A 22,063-nucleotide genomic window follows, 5' to 3' on the forward strand; every position below is an offset into this window, starting at 1 on the left:
TCCCTCCCTCAGGCGAACCTGGCTACAAACCAAACCATTTGCCACCAGGCAGGTAGAACCAGGAAGACATAAGCACTTCTCACTCACCCAAAGTCGGATGGTATCTGGGAAGAACCAGTCCCTGTTAAATCCTACTTTGGTTGTCCACTGGCTGGTGGTAACTACCTTGCTCATTTGTAGGTCCTTATTATTGGAATCCAACCCTGCCCAATTACGTCTGATTGGCAAGCTTCATGCAGACCCAAAGAATAACCTCTCACTGTTGGGCCACACAGTTGCAGATACCTAGCCACCATTCTAAGACCTGAGACTGTGACAGCCCACAATCGTTTTGTGTCCCTGCTGCCAAACACCAGCTTCTTGGCCCCAGAATGGTTCCTGGAGCATAGTAGAAAGACACAGAAAGGGGCTGTCTGGGGCCACAGTCATTTCTCTACCTTCTGATCCTAAGAGTTATTTGGGAAGACATGGAAGCAGAATGGAGTTGATTGGGTGGGCTGTGTATGCTACCATTTCCTGGTTCCTTTGGAGTTCATTGAAGTCCGTTTAGAAAGATCCACCAACATCTAGGGATGGAACTATTGTTGGACTGCGAATGGGGGTTGTGGATGGAGTTGGGGGCAGAAAAAATGTGTCTGTGATTTTGTTTGGTTTGGTTTGGTTTTCCATTTGGAGATCAAATCCTCTTACCCTCTATCAGCATGGCAATTTCACAGGCGTATGATCGAACCACACACCTTTTCATCTAGACTAACAGACTGAATTCAGGCCTGTGGTCTCCTCAAAATCTACAACCCCTGGCTGGCACCGCGGCTCACTTGGCTAATCCTCTGCCTGCAGCGCTGGCACCCCGGGTTCTAGTCCCGGTTGGTGCGCCGGATTCTATCCCGGTTGCTCCTCTTCCAGTCCAGCTCTCTGCTGTGGCCCGGGAAGGCAGTGGAGGATGGCCCAAGTGCTTGGGCCCCGCACCCGCATGGGAGACCAGGAGAAGCACCTGGCTCCTGGCTTCAGATCAGCGCAGCGCCAGCCCTAGTGGCCATTAGGGGAGTGAACCAACGGAAGGAAGACCTTTCTCTCTGTCTCTCTCTCACTGTCTGTAACTCTTTTCTCTGCCTCTCTTTCTCTCACTGTCTAACTCTGCCTGGCAAAAACAAAAAACAAAACAAAACAAAACAAAAAAAAAAAACTATAACCCCCAGTCAAACCATGAGCAAGACTGCAGGCAAGTCCCAATTGAGGGACCGTGTACAAAATCCTTTAGCAGATCATCAGCAGACTGCCGAGGTCATCAGACACAAGGGAGTGTGAGACATGGGGGCCTATGGAGACATGAGCACCAGACATCACGTGGGCCCTGGTGGGATCCTGGAGACAAGAAGAGGACATTAGGCAAACAGGAAGAAAAAACATAAGTGCAAACTTTAGTCAATTCCAATGCACCTGTACTGACTCATGATCTATGACCCACGTGCCTCTGTAACATATAACATATAACATATAACTGTAACGTTATATGTTAATAACTAAGAAAACTGGCTGTGTGGACGTGGGAACTCCATACTATTTTCCTGTGAACCTAAAACTGTTCTAAAAATAAAGTTTTGAGGTTTTGTTTTTTATTTTTTTAAATAAAATGCCACAGAACATTCTCGAAAATGTTGGCAACGCTTCACCCACTCATCCCCCCACCCTACAAATGTACTCAGTCATCAAGACATGAACAAATGAGAGATTTCTTCTGTCTCGTACCTCTTGCCCTCCAAAGTATCAGGCCAACGTTTGAGGTTACAAATAATTAGTGTTAGGGTGGGGAAATGATCCATGCCTGGGCTGTCCTCCACTTCATTAATTCGAAAATAAAAACATCTCTGATGTGTTTAGCTATGTACTACTAAGCTGTTGGTTCCAAAGGTCCAGACTTGATGATCTATTCATGCAAGATTTATTGCCATTTTGTGGCCTGCAAACCTCTATGCTATGCACTGGAGAAGTATTGACAAGAAGCGCAGACACGGTCCCTTCCCTCCAGAGCACTCTGGTACATTCTAGGATGCACAATAGACACTGAGCTAGTAAGGAGGGGGGTGACAGGGACAGGAGAGCCTCCACTTGGAGTATGTGGCAGGAACAGTGAGTGTTGGTCGGGGGCCAGCCACACCCTCTGGCTTGACCTCTCTTTGGACTAAAGTGATGGCTAGCTGAGATTTGGTACAGCTTGTGACATTCCGGTCAGAGATTTAAAAAAAAAGATCTATTTATTTTACAACCAGAGCGAGATCTTCCATCTGCTGGTTCACTCCCCAAATGGCCACAAAGGCCAGGGCTAGGTCCAGGCTGAAGCCAAAGCCTGGAACTCCATCTGAGTCTGTAGGTGGCAAGGGCTCAAGCACTTGAGCCATTTTCCTTTGCTTTCCCAAGTGCGTTAGCAGGGAGCGGCCCTGGAAGTGATGAACCGGTGCTCATACGGGATGCCAACATCCCAGGCAGTGGCTTTACCTGTGCTGTGCCACAACACCAGCACTGGTCAGAGATGTTTTTATTGTTGTTTTTTAAAAGATTCGTTTATTTGAAAGTCAGTTACACAGGGAGAAGACAGGCAGAGAGAGAGAGAGAGAGGTCTTCCATCCGCCGGTTCACTCCCTAGTTGGCCACAACAGCCAGAGCTGTGCTGATCAGAAGCCAGGAGTTTCTTCCGGGTCTTCCACATAGGTGCAAGGGCCCAAGGACTTGGGCCATCTTCTACTGCTTTCCCAGGCCATAGCAGAGAGCCGGATCAGAAGTGGAGCAGCCCTCTTCCAGTCCAGCTCTCTGCTATGGCCAGGAAGGCAGTGGAGGATGGCCCAAGTGCTTGGGCCCTGCACCCGCATGGGAGACCAGGAAGGTGGCGGCTTTACCCGCTACACCACAGCGCCAGCCCCCAGAGATGTTTTTTTCTTCCAGCCTGGGTAACTGGGAGCTTGAACTTTGTCATAAAGGCAAAGAAAGGTTTCCGCAGGCAGCCCCATCACTTTGGCAAGCCATTGATAATTCTCTGTGAGGCCAGTGCTCCCTGGTTCCCCAGCAAGTACCAACCAATGTGAGAAGTGATGGTGATACGGCGCAAAAGGGGCTCGGGGCACTCAAGGGCTGGACACAAACCAGAAAACAGGTCCTGAACGTACAGTCTGGGGAGGGTGGAGGGCGCAGAAGGGGCTGCTAAGCTGCCCAGAACAGTAGCCCCTGGGCTGTTTTAAAAACAACTTTATTGGAGGCCGGCGCCGTGGCTCACTAGGCCAATCCTCCGCCTGCGGCGCCAGCACTCCAGGTTCTAGTCCCGGTTGGGGCGCCGGATTCTATCCCGGTTGCCCCTCTTCCAGTCCAGCTCTCTGCTGTGGCCCGGGAAGGCAGTGGAGGATGGCCCAAGTGCTTGGGCCCTGCACCTGCATGGGAGACCAGGAGGATGCACCTGGCTCCTGGCTTCGGATTGGCGCAGTGCACCAGCCATAGTGGCCATTTAGGGGGTGAACCAATGGAAGGAAGACCTTTCTCTCTGTCTCTCTCTCTCTCTCACTGTCTAACTCTATCAAAAAAAAAAAAAAACCACAACTTTATTGGAGTATCATTTACACCAGTAAGATGCATCTGATTAAGTGTATGTTGTAAGTTCTGTGAGTTTGACAAACGCATACACCTGTGATTCACCACCACACTCCTGATCCAGGATATTTTCACTTCGCCCGTATTCCCACAGGGCCTCTTTGCACCTAATCACCACCTCTGCACCTCTTCTTCAACCCCTGGAACTCACTGATCCATTTTCTGTTATGATTTTGCCTTTCCTAGAACTTTCAAGAACCCTAAAGTATAGGATTCTTTCCTTTCTGGTTTCTTCCATTTAGCCTAATGCTGTTGAGATTCACCATGCCTCTTTGTGTATTGGTGAGTTCTTTGTCGTGGCTAAGTAGTATTCCGTTGTATGGATACAGCGCAGTTGGTTTCTTCACCTACTAGTCGATGGACATTTGGGGTTTTCCAGTTTGGGAATATTGTGAATGAAGCTATTGCAGGCCTCATTCATAAAGGACAGTGGAGACTAGTCCAAAGGATGTTCCAGGATGAAAGGTCAGCAAAAGGAGGAAGAGGTAGATGAAGCTATAGAACTAGGAGAAGCACCTGCCAGGGCACCTATGCCGATGGAAGACCCTGGGAAGACATGGAGAGATTTTCAGCAAGAGGAGCACTTGGCTGTTTGCATTTTGGCGTCTGACAATGACCTCCTGAGGACTGCACTTTGTTTGTGATGCACACCAGACGTCTAGGCATGGAGGCTTAATGAGAAGAGGAAGGAGATCTATGTTGGATATGTGAGAATTGATTCACGGTGGTTGAAGCCATGAGTGTTGGTGAGATCACCCAAGCAAAGTACACAGAGGGAGGAGTTATTTGGGTGCCCATCTGACTCACCCATGACCATGGGAGAACCAGGCTGAGTCGGGCAGTGATTACAAGCATGGACTCTGGAGTCAGACTTCTGGACCTCAAATGCCAGCTGAGTGATATGGGGCAAGCCACTTGGTCTTAGTTGTCTTATCTGTACAGTGGGGATAATTATACTTGCACCTACTTCCTGGGCCTCATGTAAAGGTTTAATGAGTTCATTCACGCATAGTTCTTAAAACATGATCAGGGACTCGCACGAGGGAAATGCCACATAAGTGTTAGCTATTATTAAGACAGTTTATTTATTTTTTTTTTTTGACAGGCAGAGTGGACAGTGAGAGAGAGAGACAGAGAGAAAGGTCTTCCTTTGCCGTTGGTTCACCCTCCAATGGCCGCCGTGGTTGGCGCGCTGCGGCCAGCACACCGCGCTGATCCGATGGCAGGAGCCAGGTGCTTCTCCTGGTCTCCCATGGGGTGCAGGGCCCAAGCACTTGGGCCATCCTCCACTGCACTCCCTGGCCACAGCAGAGAGCTGGCCTGGAAGAGGGGCATCCGGGACAGGACCGGTGCCCCGACCGGGACTAGAACCCGGTGTGCCAGCGCCGCAAGGCGGAGGATTAGCCTAGTGAGCCACGGCGCCGGCCAAGACAGTTTATTTTTAAATCCAGGGTGTATGTATCAGGGAGACCTAAATTTGAAAACCAACTCCATTCAGCATAAGCTGATACTGAGAAATTTAACGTCTCTGAACCAACACTCCTTTCCTGACAAGTGAAAAGAATAAGCCCTACCTCATTAATTAGAAGGCGTATGTGAGTTCAAGGCTAAAAGTAGGAACCATGGGAGACCTCCATGGGTTAATCTCTGTTCCCCTCTCCTCTTCCGTTTTCACCAACACTCTGCATTATTTTCCTAGCATGTTCCTCACTGTGAGATTGAACTGCTGAACCAGTGTGTTTGTCAGGATGGGCTAGGTTATGCTGCGGTAACAAACAGCCCCTCATTCTCAGTGGTTTCTCTCACACCCCCCATATCTGTCCATCACCTGGTGGATGTGTATTTTAAAATGTGCATGGTTCAAGGCTTCCACCCAGAAATAATACACACGCATTCTGCTCATGTCTCATTGCGCAGAGCAAGCTGAATGGCCACCTTTGCAGTGAGCCTAGCAGGGATGTGCGATCCTCCTAAGGGGAGAAGCAATGAACTTTGAGGGACAGGGCTACTCACTCGTGAGAGGGCTGCACCTGCCACTAAACCCAGAGCCTCCAGAAAGCAGGGCCTTGCACTCACCACAGCCACACCTGCGGGCCTGCCACAGTGCCCTTGAGGTCTGGTGAATTTGAGAGTTCCTTAGTTCGGCCGGGGGCATCTAGGCTCCCTGCAGAAAAGGGATGAGCCTGTTATTCTCAGTGGGCAAATTGGAAGACACGGTTTCTGCCGGCAGATGAGGAAGCTCCCCCAGGTGCCAGCTGCTCCCGAGGCAGCCAAGTTCCACTGGCTGGAACAGTAAGTCGCCATGTGCCTTACAAGCATCGATTCATGTGGTCTTCACAACAGCCCTGCGAACCGCTCGAGGCAGACAGGCAGCCGGGTCCCCGGAGCAGGCATGAGGCCCTCCAGACAGTGAAGGAGAGTCTGGGACCCGCGTGCACTGCTGCTGGGGGTGTGAACTGGTGCAGCCACTGTAGAATACAGTATGGCAGGGCCTCAACAAACAAAGCATAGAACCGCCATAGCACCCAGCAGGTCCACTTCCGGGGGTGTTCCCCAAAGAGCCTAGAACTGCCATGGCACCCAGCAGGTCCACTTCTGGGGGTGTTCCCCAAAGAGCCTAGAACTGCCATAGCACCCAGCAGGTCCACTTCCGGGGGTGTTCTCCAAAGAGCCTAGAACTGCCATGGCACCCAGCAGGTCCACTTCCGGGGGTGTTCTCCAAAGAGCTTAGAACTGCCATGGCACCCAGCAGGTCCACTTCCGGGGGTGTTCCCCAAAGAGCCTACAACTGCCATGGCACCCAGCAGGTCCACTTCCGGGGGTGTTCCCCAAAGAGCCTAGAACTGCCATGGAACCCAGCAGGTCCACTTCCGGGGGTGTTCTCCAAAGAGCCTAGAACTGCCATGGCACCCAGCAGGTCCACTTCTGGGGGTGTTCCCCAAAGAGCCTAGAACTGCCATGGCACCCAGCAGGTCCACTTCCGGGGGTGTTCCCCAAAGAGCCTAGAACTGCCATGGCACCCAGCAGGTCCACTTCCGGGGGTGTTCCCCAAAGAGCCTAGAACTGCCATGGCACCCAGCAGGTCCACTTCTGGGGGTGTTCCCCAAAGAGCCTAGAACTGCCATGGCACCCAGCAGGTCCACCTCTGGGGGTGTTCCCCAAAGAGCCTAGAACTGCCATGGCACCCAGCAGGTCCACTTCTGGGGGTGTTCCCCAAAGAAGGGAAAGCAGCGAACACTTGAAGAGATATTTGAACAGCCCTGTTCACGGCAGGTTATGTGCAGTAGCCAAAAGTGGTGGCAACCTAGGGTCTGGCAACGATAAATGCACAAACAAAATGAGGCAGAGCCATGCTATGGAATCTTACCCCGCTTTGAACGGAAGGAGTTGCTGGCACAGGCTGCAGCCTGGGGGAACCATAAGGACCGTATGCTAAGTGACGGAAGCATAAACCCTGTGTGAGTCCCCTTATCCGAGGGCCCTGTTGTAGTCAAATTCATAGACACACAGAGCAAAATATGGCTGTCCGGGTTAGAGACCGGGAAAACGGGAGATTGGTGTTTAATAGATACGGCGTTTCAGTTTGGGAAGATGAGAAAAATGTCAGTGTGCAAAGCATCAGAAAACCGAGATGAGCCGACTCTGCAGGCACACAGAGGAAGTGGCCCTGCCTGGAGAAGGGAGAACATTCCATCTGGGCCTTGGAGCATGAGTAGGAGTTTTCCAAGAGGAGAAGCATGAATGTGTCTCATTGGGAGAGCAACTGCACAAAGTCAAGGGCACACAGGAGAGCATATGGCCAAGGAGCCCAAGTCACAGCAGAGATGCCACTCCGGAAATGGAGGGGTTTTCAGGAAATGCGTCATGGGGGGGCACAGTAGGACAAGCTGAAGAGTGCATCGCTTAGCCTCTGGGCAATGAGAAGCTTCGATCAGATTTAGCAAGGGAGGGGCAAGGGGTAGAACACGGCTCACAGGGCGTCAAAGCCAGAGGCAGGACTTCAACAACAAGAACAGTGTCAAAGCCGGGACAAGACACAGGATCGCATAAATCAGTGGATGCCAAAGGGAACGCAGGCGGGGGTTGGGAGGCTGCACCCTGAGAGGCCTCCACAGGGGTTTCTGTCTGCTTTGTTTTCTGTTAGATGCTCATCACCTGTCAAAAAGTTCATGGGAAATGGAACGAAAACCTGCTTATTTTATTTTGGTACAAACATTTTGAAATCCATGTCTAATTTTTTTCATAACATATATTTTCTTTTAAAAAATGTATTGATTGATTTGAAAGAGTTACACAGAGAAGGAGGGGCAGAGAAAGAGAGAGGTCTTCCATCTACTGGTTCACTCCCCCAAATGACTACAAAGGCCAGGGCTGGGCCAGGCCAAAGCCAAAGCCAGAAACTGCATCCGGGTCTCCCACAGGGATGGCAGGGGCCCAAGCACTCAATCCATCTCTGCTGCTTTCCCAGGCGCAGTAGCAGGGAGCTGGATTGGAAGTGGAGCAGCCGGGACTTGAACTGGCACTCATATAGGATGGCAGCGTTGCAGGTGACAGCTTAACCCTCTGCACCACAGCACCAGCCCCCATAACATGTTTTCCATGAGCATTTTGAAGACCTTTAGTATGCACAATTTTCAAAAATGTTTCCAAATAAACAGACTCAGCTTTTAATTTCATTTTCTGTGACCTTTTTAAAGCACCCCCGTATTTGTTCAGTGACCCATAAATATTTGTTAAATGGCCGTAACATAGATAACTAGCAAGCAGAGAACCGAGGCTTAGTGGACACTGACTGCAAAGCCGCCCCCTAGGTGTTCGCGCTGACCACCAAAACAAGACAACCGGAAACCCAAGAAGCTCTGCGAATCGGCGATGACACGTGGAGGGGCTGCGCACCAGGTGGAGCTGGGGGGTGAGATCTGGGCTGGAGGCAGACACAGAGAAGTCCTGCCCTAGACACGGTACTCGAATCTGTCCAAAGTGGGTCGGTGGAGGGGAGAGGAGTCCCCCTCCTCTGCCCCCGGAAGTTTCCTGTGCAGAATTCTAATGGCATTTGCAGGCCCACCCACTGCCATTTGTCCGGGTTCGCGCGTGTGTCGTGGCTCACCTGTCACTCACTGAACACCCTCTTTATGCAAGGCCAGAGCCTGCAGCTGGGCAAGTCTTCTCGCCACTGCCCAGCCCTGGCATGGAATGCCACCATCAGTGCCTTCTGGAGTAAGGACAGCAGGCTCCAATCCCATCTCCCCCAGCTGCTCTCTCGCTTCCTCTCCTGCACCCCCCACCCTCCCAGCCGAGTCACCTGCCTGCAACACAAGTGCTCTGACATCATCCGCCTACCCCAAAACTTCCCAGAGCGCCCACAGGCCACAGGAGAAAGCCCAAGCTACCTTTTCAATCTGGCCGTCTGCTATGCTGTACCCACAAACGTAGCACTCCTGACACACTGCATGTCCCTGTCCAGAGCCTGAGTTTAACACTGGGCTCCACCACTTCCAGCTGTGTGACCACGAGCAAGTCACCTAACCTCTCTGGGTCTCAGTAAAGAGCAGATAATAACAATATCTATACTAGGGTTGCTAAAAAGGAGTAAGTTAGTAGATATCTGCCCAGCACAATAGTCGGGCTGAGTGTATCACAATTGCCGGTTTGCTAACATTCCTCTTCCCTAGGAGGGCATTATGTCACTGCCAGTTACGCTATGACCTGTGACGCTGGCATCCCATATGGGCTCCAGATCCAGTCCCAGCTGCTCCACTTCCGATCCAGCTCCCTGCTAAGGCACCTGGGAAAGCAGCAGAAGATGGCGCAAGTCCTTGGGCCCCTCCCACCCATGTGGGAGACTTGGATGGAGTTCCAGGATCCTGGTTTTGGTTTGGCCCAGCCCTGGCTATTGCCACCTTTTTTGGAGTGAACCAATGGATGAAAGATCCCTTTCTCTCTCTCTCTCTCTCTCTCTCTCTCTCTCTCTCTCTCTCTCTCCTCTCTCTCTCTCTCCCCTCTCTCTCTCTCCCCCTGTTTGTAACTGTGCCTTTCAAGTAATCAATTATTAATTATTAATATAATTATTGAATTGATTAATTAATGAATTAATCGATTCATTAAACTTCTTATATATTCAATAAACCTTTTATATATATTACCATTCTCACCACTGAATTTTCCACCCTCCAGGACCCACTGCCCAAATATCAGCAGAGCGCAGCCTTCCTTCCAGACGGCTCCCAAGCACCACCTCCTCCACAAATGTCACCCAGGCCCGCTGGAGGGAGGCCCCTGTGTCGCCTGCAGCACCTCAGCGCTGTGGTTCCTTCTGCCCCCCCCCCCCCGTGTGATAACAGCTGTGGTTAGACCCTGTGGCCCCTTCACCTCCAGGACCTACACGGCCCCTACAGAGCTCTTGTGGCACACACAGAGCAAGACGCCGAGTAAACACTCACAGAGCAGGTGGCCAGCGCTTAGATGCCCCAGATGCCTCATGCCCACACATGAGGACCTGCACTCAGTTTCCAGCTCCAGCTTCTTGCCAGTGCAGACCCTGGGAGGCACCAATAGTGCTGCCAGGAACCGGGGTCCGGCCACCCCGATGGGAAACCCGGAATGAACCCCTCGGCTCTCACACTTGACCTCGGCCCTGCTCTGGCCATTATGAGCAGTTGGAGAGTGAACCAGTGGATGGGAGTCTCTCTTCCACTGTGTCTCCAAAATAAATAAATTGAAGACAAGAAAAAGGAAAGAAAGCTCACAGGTCCTGAAATCTAACCATCTTAAGCTCATCGCCTCTCTCTGACATTTAATAGCTGTGCAACGCTGGGTGAGTTACCCAACCTCTCCAAGCCCCAGTTTCCACACAAGGAGTGGGGAATCACCATCCCACCCCTGCAGGTTTGCTATGGGAATAACTCTACTAGTGTCTGGAGACCCCTGACCAGTGCCTGGCAGAGGGCAGGCCCTGAACAAAGGTCCACTCCCCTTCCACCTTCCGTTCTGCTCAGTTCCCATCTCCCACAGTATAACGGAAGCTGTCAGAGGGCAGAGAGCACCCCTGTCAATGAGAGGATTTCGGAGCCTATAATAGATGCTCAAGAAAGATGTGGGGCACAACAGTAGCATGCCCAAAGGAGCAGCTTCCCACGCGACGCCTCTCTGGTTCCTGGGTCACAATGGTAGGGGCCACAACATCTAAGTGGTCGTTAGAGGGGCCGGGGGCAATGTGGGCGCTGGAGGGGCCAGAAGGGCTCGGGCGCAGCTGTGTTTGCTAACTCCCATCTGGGCAGAGCCACTGCCAAACGTCTCAGCCACTCCCAAGCCTCTGGAGGCTGCAGGACACAAAAGAGGATCCAAAGACCCGGCTTCTCTGGCGTCCACAGAGACTAGCCCGACCAGCAGAATCTCCGTCCTGGCTGCAGAAGGGAGAGAGGAAGCCGGCTCTGGCCTGGTTCGAGCTATATTTGACTTGCCGGGCCAGGCCAGGCCCCGCAGGCTGCATTCCGTGGCCCCGCGCCAGGCTGGTGTGTAATACGCTCCGGCCACCCTCGCGTTACCTAATGCTTTCCTAACCTGCCGTTTACGCAAGAACAGCACAAATCTCTGAGAACACAGAGAAACACCCCACCAGGCACCACCCTGGCCGGCCGGCTCCCTGCTTTGCTGCTGGTTTCGCCCCGGGGCTGCCTGCTATTGGTGCCCACGAGGGCCCTCTCCCTGGGTCTCTGGGAGCACCATTTCTCCCAGGAGGATCACACCCATCTGTGCCTTCAGCCCCTCTCTGACAGCGCTCACATTGGACTAGAAATTCCTTTCTACACAGCGAAGTCCTGACATCTTTCTGTCTTGCATGTGCAAGGCAGGTCTTTCAGCAAATGGTGATGGAACAATTAGGCAATCAATATTAAAAAAAAAAAAAAACCTCAACCTTGGTTTCATATCATATACAAAAGTTAACTCACAACAGATCATCGACCTAAGTGTAAAACCTGAAACCATAACCTTTTAGAAGAAAACAAATACAGGACAAAACACCGTAACCTTGGGTCAGGCAGAAATTCTTGGAATAGAAAAGACATGAGCCATGAAAGGAAAATTGATAAATTGGTCTTCATACCAACAGAAAACTTTACGTCTTCTGAAGACGATCTTTAAGACAAAAAGACAAGCTATAAACTAGGAGAAACTATTTGCAAAATATGAATCAGACAAAGCACTTGCATCTGGCATTGAAAAGGAACCCCTGCAACTCAGTAAGAAAACCAACACCCCAATGAAATAGATGCTCAACCTCATCAGTCTTTAGGAAAATGGAAATTAGACCACAACAAGACACTGCTACACATCTCCTAGAATGGCTAAAATATAGATAACGTAAATCTGATGATGCTATGTGTGGGTGGACGGGCCCAGCTAGAGTCTCCCTCCTGGCTTGAGGGAACAGAAAACAGCGCAGCTGCTCTGGAAGACAATCCGGTGGTCTCTAACCCATGCCAGGCAATCCCACTTCTCGGGATTTACCCAAGAAAAATGAAAGCACGTCCACACAAAGGCATATCCACAAATGCTTCTGCCTGCGTTATAACAACCCCTGAATGGAAAGGTTTGGTGTCCATCAACATGATGGACAAACAACGGGATGAGCGATGTGGGGTCCATGCCTACAAAGGAACCCAAAGGAGTAAGCACAGAAGAATCTCAATAGTATCAAGCTAAGAGAAAAGGAAAAATTGCATATCCTCAATGCTGGCATCCCATATGGGCACCGGTTTGAGTCCTGGTTGCTCCACTTCTTCCAACTCAGCTCTCTGCTAATGCACCTGGGAAAGCAGTGAAAGATGACCCGAGTATTTGGGCCCCTGCACCCACATGGGAGACCTGAATGAAGCTCCTGGCTCCTGGCCTCAGCCTAGCCCAGCCCTGGCCATTATGGCCATTTGAGGAGTGAACCAGCTGATGGAAGATCTCTTTCTGTGTGTGTGTGTGTGTGTCTCTTTTCCTGTAACCCTGCCTTTCAAATAAATAAAATAAATCTTAAAAAGAGAGAGAGAGAGAGAGAGAGATAGCACACTCTGTTGTCCCCAAACTCCAGAATCAGGAAGGAAATCAATGATTGCTAGAGGTTACCAGTAAAGGAGATTGAACTCAAACAGAAATGGGAGAAACTTCTGTAGTGATAGGAATGGCCTATATTGTGATTTCGGTGAGATTTATAGGGGCAGGTGCATTGGTCAAGTTGTATCCACCTACAGACAAGAGTGAATTTTATTATATGGAAATTGTATTTCAGTCAATATGACTTTTAAAATGACATAAAATAGAATAAGATGAAAAGTAAACCTTCTCACCAGGAAGATAAAATGACACCAATAATAGTAAAAACCAGTGTGTATCTGGCGCTGTTCTAAGAAATTTACACACATAAAAAAAAGCAAATAATTTTGAAAATTCTTTTAAGAAATGTACATACATTATCTCATTTAAGCCTCAAACACCCAAAACGGAGCCCCCAGCCTACAACTCCCTGCCCCTCCTCTGCTGCTTAGTTCTCCCTGCCATTACACTGTAGGCTTCTGCTTCTCTCTCGCTGCCATAACGCAGTTCATCCCCCCACTCCTTGCCTTCGGTCAGTACCCACTGAGCGCCCAGCATGCCAGGGCAAAGCCAAAGCTCCAAGAGGCAGAAAGATGCCACAACTGTTGGGGTGACCGGGTCCCTGTCTCCCTCCAGCCCCCCTCGCAAAACCTGGAAGGGGGTCTCTGCCAGCCGCTTAGCTGTTGCTGTAGACTGAATGCTTATGGCTTCCAAAATTCGTAAGCCAGGAACGGAGTCCCCAGTGTGGGTTTTAGGGGATGGGGCCACCAGGAGGTGACCAGGTCCTGAGGGCGAAGCCCTCGTGAACCGGGTGAGTGCGCCCCTACCCCTGCCAGGTGACCACATAGCAAGAAGGTGCTGTCTGGGAGCCAGGAGCTGAGCCCCCTCCAGACCACCAGCCCAGCCAGTGCGCCATCGCAGCGTTCCCAGTCTCCAGAACCGCGAGAAATAAATGCCCGCTGTTCCCAAGCCCCTCGTGTAAGGTATGGTGCGTGGGGCGGCATCTCGCGAGCTGCCTCGTGGGAAGAACGCTGGGCTGGGAATGGAGCCGCCTCTGGCCTCCGCCCTCCCGACTGGCCCCGGGGAGACCCCACTGAACCAGGCCTTGCTTTGCAGACGTTGGCATAAAGGGGAATCCCCTAGGAAGCGGCTCCAGGCCCCAGAAAGTCTGATTCCTCCGATCGTGAGTGGAGGCAGGGTAGTCTAATGTTGGTGGCCCAAGGACCAAATTTGGGTTATCGGTGACTTTTGAATTCTTTGTCCACATAAAAGTTTACCCAGAAAATCATATGTAAAGCAGAAAATTAGGCGAGGGCAGGACAGGAGAAGGGAATGGAGTAAAATGTGTCCTTAAGTGTTTCCCTTTGTGCCGGCTGCATCCCACCGAAGTGGTCTGGGTTCCCTAGGGTTCCTCGGAACACAGATTGGAAACCACCACTCTAGAAACTCCCCGCTTTGAGCACTGGTCTAGGTTCTAGGAGCCCCCAGTGGGAAGGCTTCACCTGTCAAGATGACTTGTGCTCGCCAGGTACCAGACCCTGTGCTGAGGGCTTCGCTTGTATCCCATTGAACTCTACGAGACCACCACCACCAGCAGTCCCTTCTTACAGATAAGGAAACCGAGGCCCAAGGAAATTAAATAACTTGCCCAAGGTCATACACTAGGGAGTGGCAGAGCTGGGATTTGAACCCAGCGTTTCAAGTTGGGGTCAGTAAAATCCTAAAATCCTGCCCCATTCTACCCTGCAGTCCATGAGCCAGAGAGATAGGATAAGTCCACCCGAGACTTGCAAGTGCAGCCGACGCCCCTCCACGGTCCAGCCAAGCCCCTTAGCGCTCAGGCCCCGTGCGCTGTGGCTCTGGGTGAAACTGAATCCCACATGACCTGGAGTTGAAGCAACTGACCTGCAGGGCCGCTGAAAGACTCATCTCCAGGGTGCGGAAGAATGTTCTGTCTGGCCCAGGTGCTGGGGTTTTTTCTGGCCATCTCGGCCCCGCTTCGTCTGCTGGGGAAGACGGCTGCGGCCAGCAGTTCTGCTGCTGCGCCCAGCTTGCCAGGGAGAAACCGATATGAGCGCAACCAGACAGCAGCACCAAATCGGGAGGATTTGGGGACGCAGCCAAGCAAGGGCCGAGTACAGGAGAGCGCACACGGCTTCCAGCGCAGGCTGAGAGGGAGCCTGGGGGTCCTTCAGCCCCAGGCCTCCCATTTTGCAAACAGGAAAGCCTGGGCCCAGAAAGGGGAGATGGCTTACCTGGCGCTGTGTCCGCTATTCTCTTCAAGGAACACGGGAAGCTACTGGGATTGGGCCCAGGGAGACCCAAGTCCACAAACCAGCCCCACCCTGCACGGCTGTGTGACCTTGGGCAAGTCGTGTAGCGCCCAAGTCTCGGTTCCCTCTCTGTGCTGTGGAGAGGATAACATCTCCCAGAGAGGCCCTAGGGATCCCAAGACACAGCTCATTCCACAGCCTCAGTGCCAAGCAGCTATCGATAATACCGCTTTCTCTCTCCACTCCCCTCCAACGGGGTTTACCCCAAATACATTCATTTCCAGGAGTTAGCTCATCTTAGCTGAGACTTCACAGGTCTCTGTCTGGAAATGGGTTTCAGCCCTCACCATTCCAGGGGCCAACAGTGTCACGCTCATAGAGCTGGTTGGAAATGCAGAGTCCCAGGCCCCATCCATCTCCAGTGAACGGAATCTGCACCTTGACCGGGTCCCCCACCCCCACCCCTGAGGAACACAGTTTAACCCATTTTTAATGGATTGACTTATTGACCTGGACCTTCTTGGACCCCAGTTCTTTTTTTTTTTTAAGAATTATTTATTTGAAAGAACAAAGTTACATACAGAGAAGGAGCAAGAGAGAGAGAGAGAGAGAGAGAGATCTTCCATCCACTGGTTCACTCCCCAAAATGGTCACAATGTCCAGAGCTGTGCTGATCCGAAGCCAGGAGCTTCTTCCAAGTCTCCCATGCGGGTGCAGCAGCCCAAGCACTTGGGCCATCTTCCACTGCCTTCTCAGGCGCATTAGCAGAGAGCTGGATTGGAAGCAGAGCAGCCAGGACTTGAACCAGCGCCCATATAGGATGCTGGCACTGCAGGTGGCAGCTTTACCCACCATGCCACAACGCTGACCCCTGACTCCAGTTCTTGATAGCCAACATTCATTGAATGTTTTTTACATGTCAGGCCTGTAGGTAGTATTTTACAGGCAGGATCCTATTTGAACTGCAAGTTCATCTCAGGAGGCGGGGATTCCTACTACCCATTTCACAGATAAGGCAACTGAGGCCAAGGTGGGTTAGTTCCTCCAGCGGGCAAGTGCCCAGCCACTCTTCAAAGCATAGGCCTCCCTTTGAGCCTCTTTGCCACTCTGGACCTGAGCTCCTCCTGCCTCAGCAGAGTGGTGCTGTGCTGATTGTTTGTAATCCTTCGTGTTCTTGTGGAGCCCAAAGCCTCGTGTGGGAAGCAGGTGGCATCTGTGAGATGGTTTCAAGACCCCTCTGCGACACTGGAGGTGCTGGGGGCTGGACAAGGTCGGAGACGCCAGGCTGCTCTCTGCTCCCCTGAACTAAGACCAAGGTCAGCAGGACTCCAGGCAGCCAGATGGCGGGAAAGCTGGCCGTGCCAGCTGGGTGGTCCCTGGGCACTGCCCTGCTCCCTCCGAGCCATCACTCTGGCCCCCCAAGATCCTAAACCAGAAGAGGAAAACAGGGGAGAAAGGGAGGGAGGGGGATACACACCAATGCCCACGGAGCGCACCCCTGGCTGCAGTCCGCGCCTGGGCTCCCCTTGGCACCTGGCCCCTGGGTGCCTCATCACCACTGGGCCTGTAGCCTAGCATAGGACTTGTTACTACATACCCATTGAATGGATGGGTCAGAGAGAGGCTGCAATTTGCTCGAGGTCACAGAGCAAATAGCCAGGCTGGGATCCAAACCCACGTCAGACCGAGTGGGTTCTTCCACTCCCAAGGGCGTGCTCTGCATGTGGGGCCTGCTGTGCAGCAGGGTGGACTCCGAGTTCCAGCGCCTCGAGGAATCCCCACAGCCACAGCTGGGGGGCGACGGCCACGGCTGCCATTTCAGCTCCCGTGCGCCTGAGGCCCAGGGCAGTCGCGGGCGGTGTCAGCAGCAGAACCCAGATTCTACCCCAGTTCCCAATGCCTGTGAATTTCAAGCTCTTTCCTCTTTATTACCAGCTCAGAGAGGTTCAGATGGAAAGTGTTTTCCCCTAATAAATGTCAGGTTTGCCACATAGACGGACACTGTAGGACTTTAATTGATTTGATTTATTTAAGACTTATTTGAGGGGCCTGCACCATGGCATAGCAGGTAAAGCCGCCACCTGCAGTGCTGGCATCCCATATGGGTGCTGGTTCAAGTCCAGCTGCTCCACTTCCGATCCAGCTCTCTGCTATGGCCTGGGACAGCAGTGGAAGATGGCCCAAGTCCTTGGGTCCCTGCAACTGCATGGAAGACCAGGAAGAAGCTCCTGGCTCCTGGCTTCGGATTGACCCAGCTCCAGCCACTGTGGCCATTGGGGAGTGAACCAGCAGATGGAAGACCTCTCTCCCTCTCCTTCTCTTTGCCCCTGCCTCTCTGTAATTAATTAATTTTTTTTTTTGACAGGCAGAGTGGATAGTGAGAGAGAGACAGAGAGAAAGGTCTTCCTTTTTGCCGTTGGTTCACCCTCCAATGGCCGCAGCGGCCGGCACATTGCGCTGATCCGAAGCCAGGAGCCAGGTGCTTATCCTGGTCTCCCTTGCGGGTGCAGGGCCCAAGCACTTGGGCCATCCTCCACTGCCTTCCCGGGCCATAGCAGAGAGCTGGCCTGGAAGAGGGGCAACCGGGTTAGAATCCGGCGCCCCAACTGGGGCTAGAACCCGGTGTGCCAGCGCCACAAGGCGGAGGATTAGCCTGTTGAGCCACGGCGCCGGCCTAATTAATTAATTAATTTTAAAGATGACTATGTCTAGAGACATAGAGAGTGGTTCACTCCATCCAGTGGTTCACTCCTCAAATGGGTGTAATAACAGGGGCTGGGCCAGGCCTAAGCCAGGAGCTTGGAACTCCATCCACGTCTCCCACATGGGGGCAGGAGCCAAGCACTTGGGCCATCTTCTGCTGCCTCCCCAGGGCATTAGCAAGGAGCTGGACCAGAAGCGGAGCAGCCCAGACTCAAACTGATATGGGATGCCTGCTTTGTAAGCAGTAGCTTAGCCCACAGCACCACAACACCTGCCCCTATGGTAAGACTTTCACTGGGGAATTAAAGCGTCAAAAGTGAACAGACATATGCCACTTGGGGGCCCCAGGCCATGTGTTAAAAATAAGTTTATTTTGCTACAAAAGTATTTTCAAATCCATGCACGGTTTTTTCATAACAAACATTTTCCATGAACTGTTTGAAGACGTGCTCAAATGCATGGATTTCAAAAGGTTTTGCAACTGAAATAAATCAGTCTTGTAAATCTGTTCCAGTCTTTCTGAAAATGCTCTCAGAGCAGGAAAAAGGTGCAGGAGTTCGGAAATCAACTCAAATCCCTGCTGCCGCAAAAGAAAGTTATAAAACAAGTGTCGGTGCCAATCAGCAGCTCGCTCCCCTCCGAGGCTCGGCTCCAGGTCTATAAAGTGGTGTTGCGCGGCCCCTGAGGGCTCTGGCACCTGCCTGCCCCAGACACCTGAGCAATAAGCCCTCCAGGTGAACGCGGGGAGCAGGTGCTACGGCACCCACAGCCCCTTGAACGGGAGTCTGGAAGAGGGAGCTGCCTGCGGTGTGTTTGAGCCCCCACCCCTTACATTCCTTCTCTGCAAACTGAGGCCAAGCCCAGCTGGCAGGGACATCTTCCCGGCCCTGCTCCTGCTGGCCTCTAGCTAATGAGGCATGGGATTCAAATGCCTGAGCTCCTGGCACAGCCCTCAGACTGGCTGGACCGGGAACTGAAAGCGACACTCACTCTGCCACAGAGCCAAAAGCAGACCCGGGAGCAGATTCCTCAAAATGCCACGTTCTGGGACAAGAAGAGTCTCTGACACGTTCCACGGAAGTGCCACGGGTACTCACCTCGTTCGGCCCAGGCACATTCTAGGTCACTCACCCCACGCCAGCCAGCACCCAGGAAGCTGGGGCTGCGGCAGGTCCGGGCTGCGGGGTCAGGAGGAGCTTGCGGCGGCTTAGCAGGGACTTCCCCAGGCTCAGCCTTGGTTTCCCCCAGCTGAAAACGGGGCGAGTGTGTACTAAATCTTGTTCTTTATTAGAAAGGCAGAGCGACAGAGAGAGGGAGAGACAGAGAGAAAGATCTTCCATCTGCTGGTTTACTCCCCTAGATGGCCCTAACCTGCTGAACCCCATCCCGGTCTCGCACATGGGTGGCAGGGACTCACGTACTTGGGCCATCGTCTGCTGTTTCCCAGGGGCATTCGTAGGGAGCTAAATCAGAAGCAGAGTAGCTAAGACTCAAACCAGTACTCCGATACGGAATGCTGGCATTGCAAGCAGCCGCTTTACCAACCGCACCACAACACCAGCCCCTAAATCTCCTCTTTAAAGAAACTTGTTTTATTTTGGAATAATTTTAGATTTACAGAAAAGTTGCAAAGGTAATATAGAGAGTTCCTGTGTATGCCTCCCTCCCTTTCTTCTAATGCTACCTGTGCATGGTACCATGGCACACCTGTCACAACTAAGACACCAACATTGGTTCAGTATTCATTATTAAACTCCAGACTTTATTCAACCGTCACCACTTTTTCCATTAAAATCCTCTTTCTGTTCTTGGATACCACATGGCATGTAGGACTAAACTGTGTATAAAGTCCCCTCCCAGCTCTCAAAACAGAGGAGCAGTAAGCTTTCCTGCTAAGGACTGTGGGTGCGCAAATTAGCAAATTAATAGTGTGCTGTGACTGTGGCAAATCCTCACGGCCACAATCTCTGCAGTTACAAAAGGGGGTGATAACAGCGCTCCTTGAAGAAAGCGGGGGCACTGTGATGTAATCATTTGCTAATTCATGTGAAACACTTAGCACAGCTCTTAGTACGTTGTGAGCACTCCCTGGATAAACTTCAACTGGTGGAAGTCATAGATTGGAGCCAGGACTGACCCAGCATATGGTGTGCTCCTTGGCCAAAAAATAAATAAATAAATAAATAAATAAATAAAGAGAAAAATTTCCCAGCCCCATAGTTGCCCCCAAAAGAAGACACTGTCTTGCTTGTCTAGTTCTTCAGAACCAACATGGAAAGTACGAGATGGAAAAGCGCAAAGATATCAAATCTTGCAAAGCCGGGGGTAGAGTCTCACCCACCTACTCACCAGCTGTGTGACCTGGGACTGATTCTTCGGCCTCTGGATCTTGGCATCCACATTTGTAAAAAGGAGACAAAGCATCCACTCTCACTGGACAAGGTCCAGTGAGATACATCCTGCAAAGTAGCTGGCAGGATTGAGGGGCCCCAGCTGGTCGTATCTTGCTCTTCTCCTACCTCTTCTGGGGGCTGCCAAGTCATCCACTGCCATTGAGATCATTTTTTTTAAATCCACTGCAATCTGATGTGGGCAGATCTCAGGGGTTACTCCTCCTTGGTGGTGGAAGGAGGGGGTGAAGAGTCACTGGACACCTGCCCTCCCTGCACAGCCCAAGTCATGTCGCAAAGCCAGTTCCATAATCCTCATTGCTGCCATTTCTTTCCTGATCTGAAATGAAATTAGGGAAGGAACGCAGTCACATTGTGCCTATGTCTAGCTTTTGTTTTGGTTTGGTTTATGTTTATTAGTTATTGATTTTCATTTATTAGGGAGAAAGGGATCTCTCAAATACTGGCTTGCTCCCCAAATGTGCACAACAGCCAGGCGGGAGACAGGAGCATGGAACTCATTCCGGCTTCCACATGGACAACGGGGGCCCAGCTACCTGAGCCATCATCTACTGCCTCCTAAGGGCACATTAACTGGAAGGTGGATCGAGAGCGGAGCCAGAACTGGAACCCAGGCACTCCAACAGGGACACAGCCATCCCAAACGGCACCTTAACTGCGGCACCAAACACCCACCCCAGGTCCAGTATTAGAAGGAAGCACAGACCATACTCGCATAAACCCATTTTCACAGAACGGCAGCTGAAGGGACCACAACAATCAAACCACGCGCTCCTGTTTAAAGATGAGCACCGAGAACCAGAGAGGCAGAACGCCCACTAAAAGGGAGTCAGACCGCAGAAGGGCTAGGAGCTGCGAGACTTTGGAAATCAGTTTTCCACCCCCATCCTCAAGGCTCTGGGCTGCAGAAGGATCCCCATCCATGGCTCTATTCGTCCATCCACCCTCAGCCCACTCACCTGACATCACTCATGCTGGCCTTTGCCGCTTGCCCTGTGCTAGGCACTGAGTTGGTTCTCTGACACATGGTGGCTGCACAGTGTCTATTGATCAAATGATGGATTGCCCATCTTCAGTGACGCTTCCACCTGTAAGTACTGGGTCATCTTGAAGATGTTAAGGGAGCTAAAGACTCCATACAGGGGCCAGAGCCGTGGTGCAGTAGGTTAATCCTCTGCCTGAGGTGCCAGCATCCCATATGGTCGCTGGTTCAAGTCCAGCTGCTCCTCTTCTGATCTAGCTCTCTGCTGTGGCCTGGGAGAGCAGTGGAAGATGGCCCAAGTGCTTGGGCCCTGCACCCACATGGGAGACCCGGAGGAAGCTCTTGGCTCCTGGTTTTGGATCGGCTCAGCTCTGGCCGTTGCAGCCATTTGGGGAGTGAACCAGCAGATGAAAGATCTCTCTCTCTCTCTCTCTCTCTCTCTCTCTCTCTGTCTCACCCTCTCACTGTCTGTAACTCTACCTCCCAAATAAATAAATAAAATCTTTAAAAAAGAAAAAAAAAGACTCTGTACAAGGACTTCACAAAGTTCATGGAAAATGGGTTGAAAAATAAGTTTATTTTGGTGCAAAAAAATTTATTTTGAGGGGCCAGCACCATGGCTCACTTGGTTAATCCTCCACCTGTGGCGCCGGCATCCCATAATGGATGGGACTAGTTCCATATGGGACTAGAACTGGATTCTAGTCCCGGTTGCTCCTCTTCCAGTCCAGCTCTCTGCTGTGGCCCGGGAAGGCAGTGGAGGATGGCCCAAGTGCTTGGGCCCCTGCACCCGCATGGGAGACCAGGAGAAACACCTGGCTCCTGGCTTCGGATCAGCGCGATGCGCCGGCCGCAGCGGCCATTGGAGGGTGAACCAACAGCAAAAAGGAAGACCTTTCTCTCTGTCTCTCTCTCTCTCACTGTCTAACTCTGCCTGTTTAAAAAAAAAATAGAATTCTTCCATTCTTAGTTTAAAA

This window comes from Lepus europaeus, chromosome 4 (assembly GCF_033115175.1).
Source record: "Lepus europaeus isolate LE1 chromosome 4, mLepTim1.pri, whole genome shotgun sequence".
Taxonomy (NCBI): Eukaryota; Metazoa; Chordata; class Mammalia; order Lagomorpha; family Leporidae; genus Lepus; species Lepus europaeus.